General features: G+C 39.4%; 1 long non-coding RNA gene across 7 annotated transcripts in view; it reads right to left on the bottom strand.

Annotated features, from left to right (window-relative positions):
• Nucleotides 1–45: 45 nt before the first annotated feature.
• LOC106019302 (uncharacterized) overlaps nucleotides 46–7,821 on the bottom strand; it is a 27,998-nt gene continuing 20,222 nt past the window's right edge. For 5 of the 7 annotated variants that reach the window (XR_011805453.1, XR_011805461.1, XR_011805464.1 and 2 more), the window contains 2 exons: nucleotides 4,066–7,768; nucleotides 46–181 (listed from right to left, as the gene is read on the bottom strand). This is a non-coding gene — a long non-coding RNA (uncharacterized lncRNA). Of the gene's footprint in view, nucleotides 182–2,580; nucleotides 7,769–7,821 lie in introns of those variants that run through there. The other 2 variants (XR_003493327.3, XR_011805460.1) reach the window with 2 other exon arrangements.

Genomic DNA, 7,821 nt, shown 5'->3' with positions numbered 1-7,821 from the left:
AAAGATAGTATTAATGTAAAATGATCGCCATTTTCTTGTTTCTGACATTTGATCATCCCCTGAAGGTTTCTCTCCCCAGTGGCAAAGTTGTTATATTTCTCTGAAACCCCACTTCTTCATTTTTGTTGTACTCCACATGCCTAGATCTCCAGCCACATGGCAGATCCAATACACTTCCAGCCTAGAAGATTACAAGAAGTTGTGTATTTTAAATATTGTATTTAATTTTAATATTTTTAATATTAATTAATATTAATTTTAATATTATATTTGATATTATGTTTAATATTATATGGTTGCTCAAGGACTGTGTATGGGACTGCAAATGCATGTATGTATGGGACAGGCATGCTTGGCTGGACCTCTTGGCACCCAGGCACATACCCCGAGTATGATGCCAGCTGCCTGGGGTCAGGTAGGCTGCAGGGGTGAGGTGCTCTCACTGCTGCTCCCCGGACCCTTACTCAGAAAAGCATAGTCTAGGAGATTCCTTCATAGCTGGCCATTGCAAAAGAGTGGAAATATTTTCCCTTAGTTCCTCTGTATATCAGTGGATTCTTGCTAAAACAGGAATGACACCATCCCCCTCTCCCAGAGGAACGATGTGACGGTACATTCATTCAGTCGTCTGAAGCACCTATAGCAAGGAGCACAGGAAGAGTCACAGGAACATGTACATCATCCAAGCTGAGCTGGGAAAAGGACCAGCAAACAAGGGAAGAGGCATCCCACAGAACAGCATGATGATCAAGAAGGGAATAGGTGCTCAGGAAGTGACTTCATCCACCCTGGTCACACAAGGACCAGTGAGGAAAAAAAATATATATATATTTTTAAGACTTATATCACAGTGCTGATTCACAAAAGGTGCAAGCTAATGTGTAACCCATGTATAGATGTGCACACTTAATGTCTTTACTTTTGAGACAGTTACTTTGTAACCTTACCAATGTACCATTAACAATTTTGTTAATATTATCAAAAAACTTTGTCTTATTCCCACACACAAAACAAAATTTGGCATTGTTTTAAACTACAAAACAAACAACAACAACAACAAAACACATTAGCCTGACTAAAACACTCTTTAACTTTTCAGCTGTGTTTATCCTACAAGGCCAAAAGTGAGCATTTCCTATCTGAGAGATGCTCACAGCTTTGCAAAGTCTTTCAAAAAGCAGTGCAGTCTTGTACTGCTCTCAGCATTAATAACTATATAAAGACTTTGGATACTTCAAAAATAAACAAACAAATAAAGCACATCACTGAAAACTGATTTAGCTGGTTTCCAGTCCTTATCTATATGCTTTCCCATGGACAAGTAACTAAGGGTACCATTTCCATCTTGCATCAAGGACTGATGGATACCAAATGCATTTTACAAAGAAAAATGGGAGAATAGTAATTGTGAGTGGAGCTACAAAAGAAGACATTTAGCATATGTAAATTTGTCCCATGACTGCTGACCATATTGATCCCAACCCATTCCTGTCTCATTTTCATTGATAAGGGACTTGGTACTAAAAGAAAACACAGCGTTTCTTCTAATGCTTTTGCTGATTAATGATATGCAAATGAGTATCCTTATTAGATATTCTCACAAACAGTTGTAGGGAGGTAAATATTCACAGAGGACTTAACGTAGTGCCCAGTACTGTCTATGCGCTCCCAATTAGCTTCAGAGAGATGGCATTTTTAGTGCCATAGAAGCCAGCGTTCAAAGTACAAACACAAAATAGGCTTTGTCTCAAGGGAGATGCAGACAAGTTCCTAACTCTACTCAGACTCCGCAGATCATATTTCTTTTTTCCCTTAGCTAGAAAAGATTTCAGTGCCTGTCAAAACAGGAGACTGAGGGTAAGATAACACCTCTTTTTTATTTTTTTTCTTTTTCTTTCTTTTTCCTGGAATTACTTACTTGGGCTACAAACAGCTCAAGTTCAAATGTCCTCCACACAACACTCAAATCCCAGGAGTATATGCTGGCCACTGAGATATGCTGATGGGAGCCTCTTTCAACCTCTTTTGCTGAAACTTTATCAAAATTTGACTGGATAAGGTGGAGAATCAGACCCATCGGAGTGCTGCAGAAGCCTGCACAACACATCTGAAAGAGGCATGTGAGCTCTGCTCTCTTAAGTAACTATAATAATCTCATATGATGTTGAAAATCTTTCAATATGGCAATGAGAATTTCCATGAAAAGATATCCTTGTGCCCACTAATCAAAGTTTTGCAATGTGGGTTAGAAATGTTGGTTCAACTTCCTTCCTGAGGAGGCTGGTTTTCCTCAGACTGGCTCTTAAGCAAAATCAGAGAAAGGACTGACCACCAGTGCTTTTTCTTCTTGGGTTTCCAGCATATTAAAAGTTGGTATGACAAATGCTCCGTTTCTGGTAGGATTTTTTCTATTCCTTCTGTTGACCCACACTTCCTTTCCTTTCCTTGCATATATTTCCAGGACTGGCCTACCACTTCAATGCCTTGCTCTCTTCCTGTAACACTGCTGAGCTAGCAAGTAGCAGTAAAGAAGAAGAAAAGAATGAAGATACAGGGATTTGGAAGAGTTGGGAGTGCTGCATTTCTAGAAATTTCATTTCAAAGCATTGCTAAAAAAAACTTGCCAGTCTGCCCATGTCATTGGTAATCCAAATGAATACTCTGATAAATAGAGATATTCTACTTATGGGATAGAAAATGAGGCCATCTGGGGAGAGGTGTCATTATGCATTCCTAGCTAAAGACAAAGAAGGGAGGGAGAAGGAAAAGTGTTCTGATGGACTTAGCAAACAATTAGCTGTGACAACAATTAGAGTAGTAAATTATATTGTCTACAGTGGCCTAGATACATTTTCTTCTGTTGGAACTGGAACAGTTCTTAAAATTTCCCGAACACTCGGAAGCAGGTGTGTTTTATGAGACTGGGAAAGCTAATTTTGGAAGAAATAATTGTGAGTCTTTGGTATCAAGCCAGTCACAGTTTGGGAAGTGGAGGCTGATTAATGGAGGAAGTATTTTTTTTTTTCCTGCTGTTACTTTTTTTTTCCCATTTAATCTCTACTGTGTAGAACTGGATCAGGGCAGCTACCACTCAAAAATGTCCCTGGGAAGGTAAGCAGCATGTTACACACCTCTTTGCATGCAGATGTTAGCTTCCTCTGCTAAGTTTCTATTTTCTGCTTTTCCATAAAATTTCATGCTGGGTTATATAATCAAGAAGAAAATGAGACAGGAATTAATAAAAACAAAGATTCAGCAACATGATAATGGAATGTAATGCTGCTGCTATTTCAAAAACCAGGGCAGGGAAGAAAGGGAGGAAAATGCTATCAACAAAAGATATTTGCTGTTCTTCATTTCTTCATAGACATGTTTCCTGGAACTTCATTTTCCCCAAACAGATCATTTGATCACTTCTTATTTCTTCAATAAGACCAGTTGCCTCAGTGATTTTCTCACAGTCTAGATATCCGAGAACTTGCAAGGTCATACCACATTTAATACTACCTGGAACTAAGTTTCGCTTGTAAAGTGGATGAAAGGATAATGACAGATTCAAGGGCTGATACAGAAGAATGTGTACATCTGTGAGCTGGGTCTAACCACAGCAAGAGTTAACAGAGCAGATCCCCCAGCCAGCAGAGGCACTCACCTCAGCTAAGGTTATGAGCCACAGATGAAAAGAATAAAAAAAAAAACTCTTAAAAGTCAACTGTTCCCGTGGCCACATCCATTCTTTACAGTGTTCACAAAGAACACTGACCAGGTGTCCTTTTGCTCTTTACTTGTTCTCCAAGGAGGTAGGTTAGCGTTAACATGACATCTCAGTTAGCTTGGCTGCTAGCGGTGTAGTTCCTTACTGCAGCTCTTTACTGCAGCTGAGAAAAGACTGTGTGTCTTATTAAGAGCTGGCTTTGTGATGCATGCTTGGAAATTCATAACTTTTGTATTTATGAGGCAAAGAACAATATCATTATCTTGTCTTAGAGTTCTCTCATAACAAGACTTTGCTGTACAAAATTGTAACTGTTATTTCCTTCCTCTGCCACTCTTCCAAAGAGTTACCTAACAGACTGCTAGACTGATTTGTATAAAGACCTAACAGCTGTTCCCTTGCTATGATTTTCCCTTCAGGGCTGTGGAGTGTAATAACTTTCTGTAAAAGAAAAGCAAATTAATCATGATAATTTTTCAATGCATCCTCACTCCTCATACAATTTGTCATTAACTATTTATCACGTAGGCACTACAATCATCAGTAACGACAAATGCAAAGACAATGGACTCATCACCTAGCTTTGAGGCCTTCTTACTGCTGCTGCTCAAGGAAAAATATCTGGCTGTAAAGAGAGGGTTTTTTTTTTTTGTTTTGATTTTAATTTATCTGTATATAGGACAGGCGGTTATATCCAAATTACAAAGAAGCCTCAGGGGAGAATACGAAGTGAGACACAAGCAAGGGTTGTTTGTTCCCATGAGTGATATTATACATTTTTGTGTACAACAATATATGGTTAAGAAGTGATCATTTCTGCATACCCATTGATGAAATAAGAACACAAGCACAACTGGTAGTTTTCATTCCAGCCTGAAGCACTCAGGCTCTGCCTGTTCAAGTTGTTACAAACTGCTCTTTCCATGGTCAAGTTGCATGACCCCTGCACTGTGGGCGGTTGCCTTTTTCCCCAGCAGAACGTTCCTGTTATCCTCGACACACTACAGCATGTTTCCTGGTTAGAAATCTTATGTTGCCAGCTGCAGCTTCCTGATAACCTCAGCAGCAGGGCCACAGAACAGCTCGCACATACATTTTACATACGTCTGTCTCTTCACCTGCTGCTCTCTGCAAAGAAGGTGCACTGGAGAAGAAACTGAAGCTCTGACTCTCTGTCACCCCTTATTTCACAGATTTGTCATCCCAACGCTACATACCAAATGACCATACACAGCTCCACATCCACCTTGGCCACACCGTACAGCTCCACAAACACCAGCCTCTGCAACGTGGCTGGAGGCCCTTTCCTTCTCCGCTATCTTTTCCATCTCTTTACTCTCTGCTATAGCACAGGTTTGAGATACTTGTGAGTCAGCTCCTCAACAGGTGCAGTTTGCAGTCATGATGTTAATGCTTTATAACCAACATCTGTTAGAGTTTGTAGGGCATGACAGGTCCAGGCACCCATTACATCCAATTGCAAGTTGCCTGATGAGCATCCAGAATATGAGCAAGTCACTAGTCTTTTTTCTCTTGTGCTCTGGATTACAGTTTGATCATTTCTTCCAATCATATGGAAACACGACAAAACTTTGGAAGAATCAAATAGTGTTGAAAAAAGAAGGAGGCAGGAGCAGTACCCACAAGAAACATGATGGGAGACGTATGGGAATGGGGAGAAGGAGCTCTGCTCAGCTTCCTTTCTGTGAGGCTTCAAGACCTTTCCTTTGTATTTAGCCCTATCGGACTAATTATCCTTAACAGGAAAAGTGAAGGACACACTCCAGGAATTAGTACATATTTTCCAGTTTCCTGGTAATAAATAACGGAAATGTATCTGATTGAGGATATAAGTCAACACATAGGTGTGTTTTCTTCCTTACAGCCAGGAAGTCCAAGTAGTTGAAGTCTATTTTTTTTCTGCTATCCTACTCTTGTGATTTTAAATATCTTGGAAACTTCAGAAATATTGTAAAGTTATCTTCCAATTTCACTTGGCAGATTGCAAATTGTATTGTGAAATTTGCCTGTTAAAAGTGAAGGTTATTTTTGTTAGCTAGTGTGTATTGATTATAACTTCTGATTTTCCTTCCTCTGAACATAAGTCAGAAGAAAACACATAGAAATTCAGACCTTATAAGAGAAAACTGCTAGAAGAGCCCAAGATGTCCCGTATCTGCAAATAAATATGACTAGGAAATAACCAACAATAAATAAAAGTTATTACTGAAAATCCTCCTCTAGGAAATCTTGTCAAGTCTGATCAAGCTTATTTTAATAAGGCATAAAAAGCCTTTTCGGAGATGATGAAGTAAGCCTGTAGAAAAGTTAGAGTGAGCCTCTAAGTGAATTATAGCCCCTGGCCTTTGCCATAAAAAACAGACCTAACAGGATCTTTGGAAAAAAAAAAAAAAAAAAAGTCAACCTGACAATCTTGGGGTTGTACCTGTTCATTTTGTTTTAAGACCCCAACCCCAGGACTGAACTTTTAGAAAACCTAGATACACCACGCCTGCCACATTACTCACATGAAAAGGGAAAAGTTCCATGTATGAAAGATCTTGATGGAGTCCTTAAATGAGTTAAAACAGATGTTTTCAAAAACTGCAGGGTGTGGTGCATGTAAACAAAGGGAAAAAATGACAAAGCTGACAAACAGGAGATGGCTATGAATCACTGAAAGTTATGTGCTGAAAATGCAGAGGGCATAAGCAAGAATGTGAAGATTCCAGAATAGGGAAGCAAAAAAAAATTGTCAACATTTTACCATTTTGAAGTAATTTATCAACATTTCTCACCCTACACCTTGTTTTGAAGCAATCAAATCATATGAAGGACAGATGGGTGACCCGCTACCTTAAAAAAGTCATGATGGTAGCTGAGATCAGCTGCGGCCTCGTCCGAACACAGCTGCTAGCTTTCATCTCTGAGCTGAGCAAAGCCTGAAGAAATTCTTGGTTATGCAATTCATTCTGTCTGCAGCCCAAGTGGTTCATTTATAACCACTGCTCCTCTCAACGGTGGGCTGTTAATTCCAGCCCTCACAACTTTGTGTGGAGTCTGGAGTGGAAATGACACATTGTTTGCAGTAATTCAAAAATCTCTCTATATATGGTTTTGTCATAAAATTCAGCTCTTAAAGCCATGTGATTAAGGGAGAATCCTTTGTGTGTTTTTTTTTTCCCCTTAATTCATCACTGTCATGGTTTTAGAGAACCAGTTGAAAATATAACTGTGAATGGTAAGTGCAGAGTACAGTAAGACAAAACATGCTGACTTTGATTTTATGATTCTAAGCCACTACCATAGTTTCTTTTGTTGTTGTTGTTATTTGTTTTACAATACAACATATACATGTATGTAGTGGTGAGTCTTAGGCTTGTCCTGTGCAGTCTGACCCTGCCTGAGCAGCAGGGTCAGCAGTGAAATCACTTCCAACATCAGCAGTTTCGTGCTTATCTCAGTCACTTCATTACAATTTTAAAGGGGCTCACCTCATAAACAGAAATGACAAATATTGTTTTCTGTTGCTATGTGCTGATCATTTCCCAAACACTTCCCCCTGTGAGTGTGTGCACACATGCATGCTGTTACATACAAACACAGGCACAGATGGTCTTTGCTCTTATCTAGTCTATGCAAATAACGACTTGGGTATATTAAAAAGAATAATCAGAATTATGTTTAAGTACCTGTGTCAGAAAGATAACGTGAGCCAATATGAAAATGACATTTCATTAATCGTATTAAGTCAGCGACAAACATGAAAAAAGTGAATGTGTCGTTCTCACAATTCTCTCCAAAGCAATTTGTTACACACATCTGGATTGTCACATATTTCCTCCAAAAAGGTTGTGAAGTCTGTGAAACAAGCCTTCACATGCAAGCCCTCCACCTCCTGTTTCTACTGCGATCATGCTTCTGTGGGTCTGAGAGGCACAGCATTTCAGAAGACTCCTAAAACATGGACGTCCAGTTTAATTCACCATTCCCCAGCAGCCTTGTGTCAACATGTCTTGAGTAGAGCACCTGTCATGCCTGATCATTACGAATCTGAAACACAGTACGAGATCAGTTGATTGGATTGCACTATGCACTGTATAGAA

Source organism: Anas platyrhynchos, chromosome 1 (assembly GCF_047663525.1).
Source record: "Anas platyrhynchos isolate ZD024472 breed Pekin duck chromosome 1, IASCAAS_PekinDuck_T2T, whole genome shotgun sequence".
NCBI lineage: Eukaryota > Metazoa > Chordata > Aves > Anseriformes > Anatidae > Anas > Anas platyrhynchos.
Note: the sequence above shows the minus strand (reverse complement) of the source record. Positions and strands in the feature narration are given on the sequence as shown.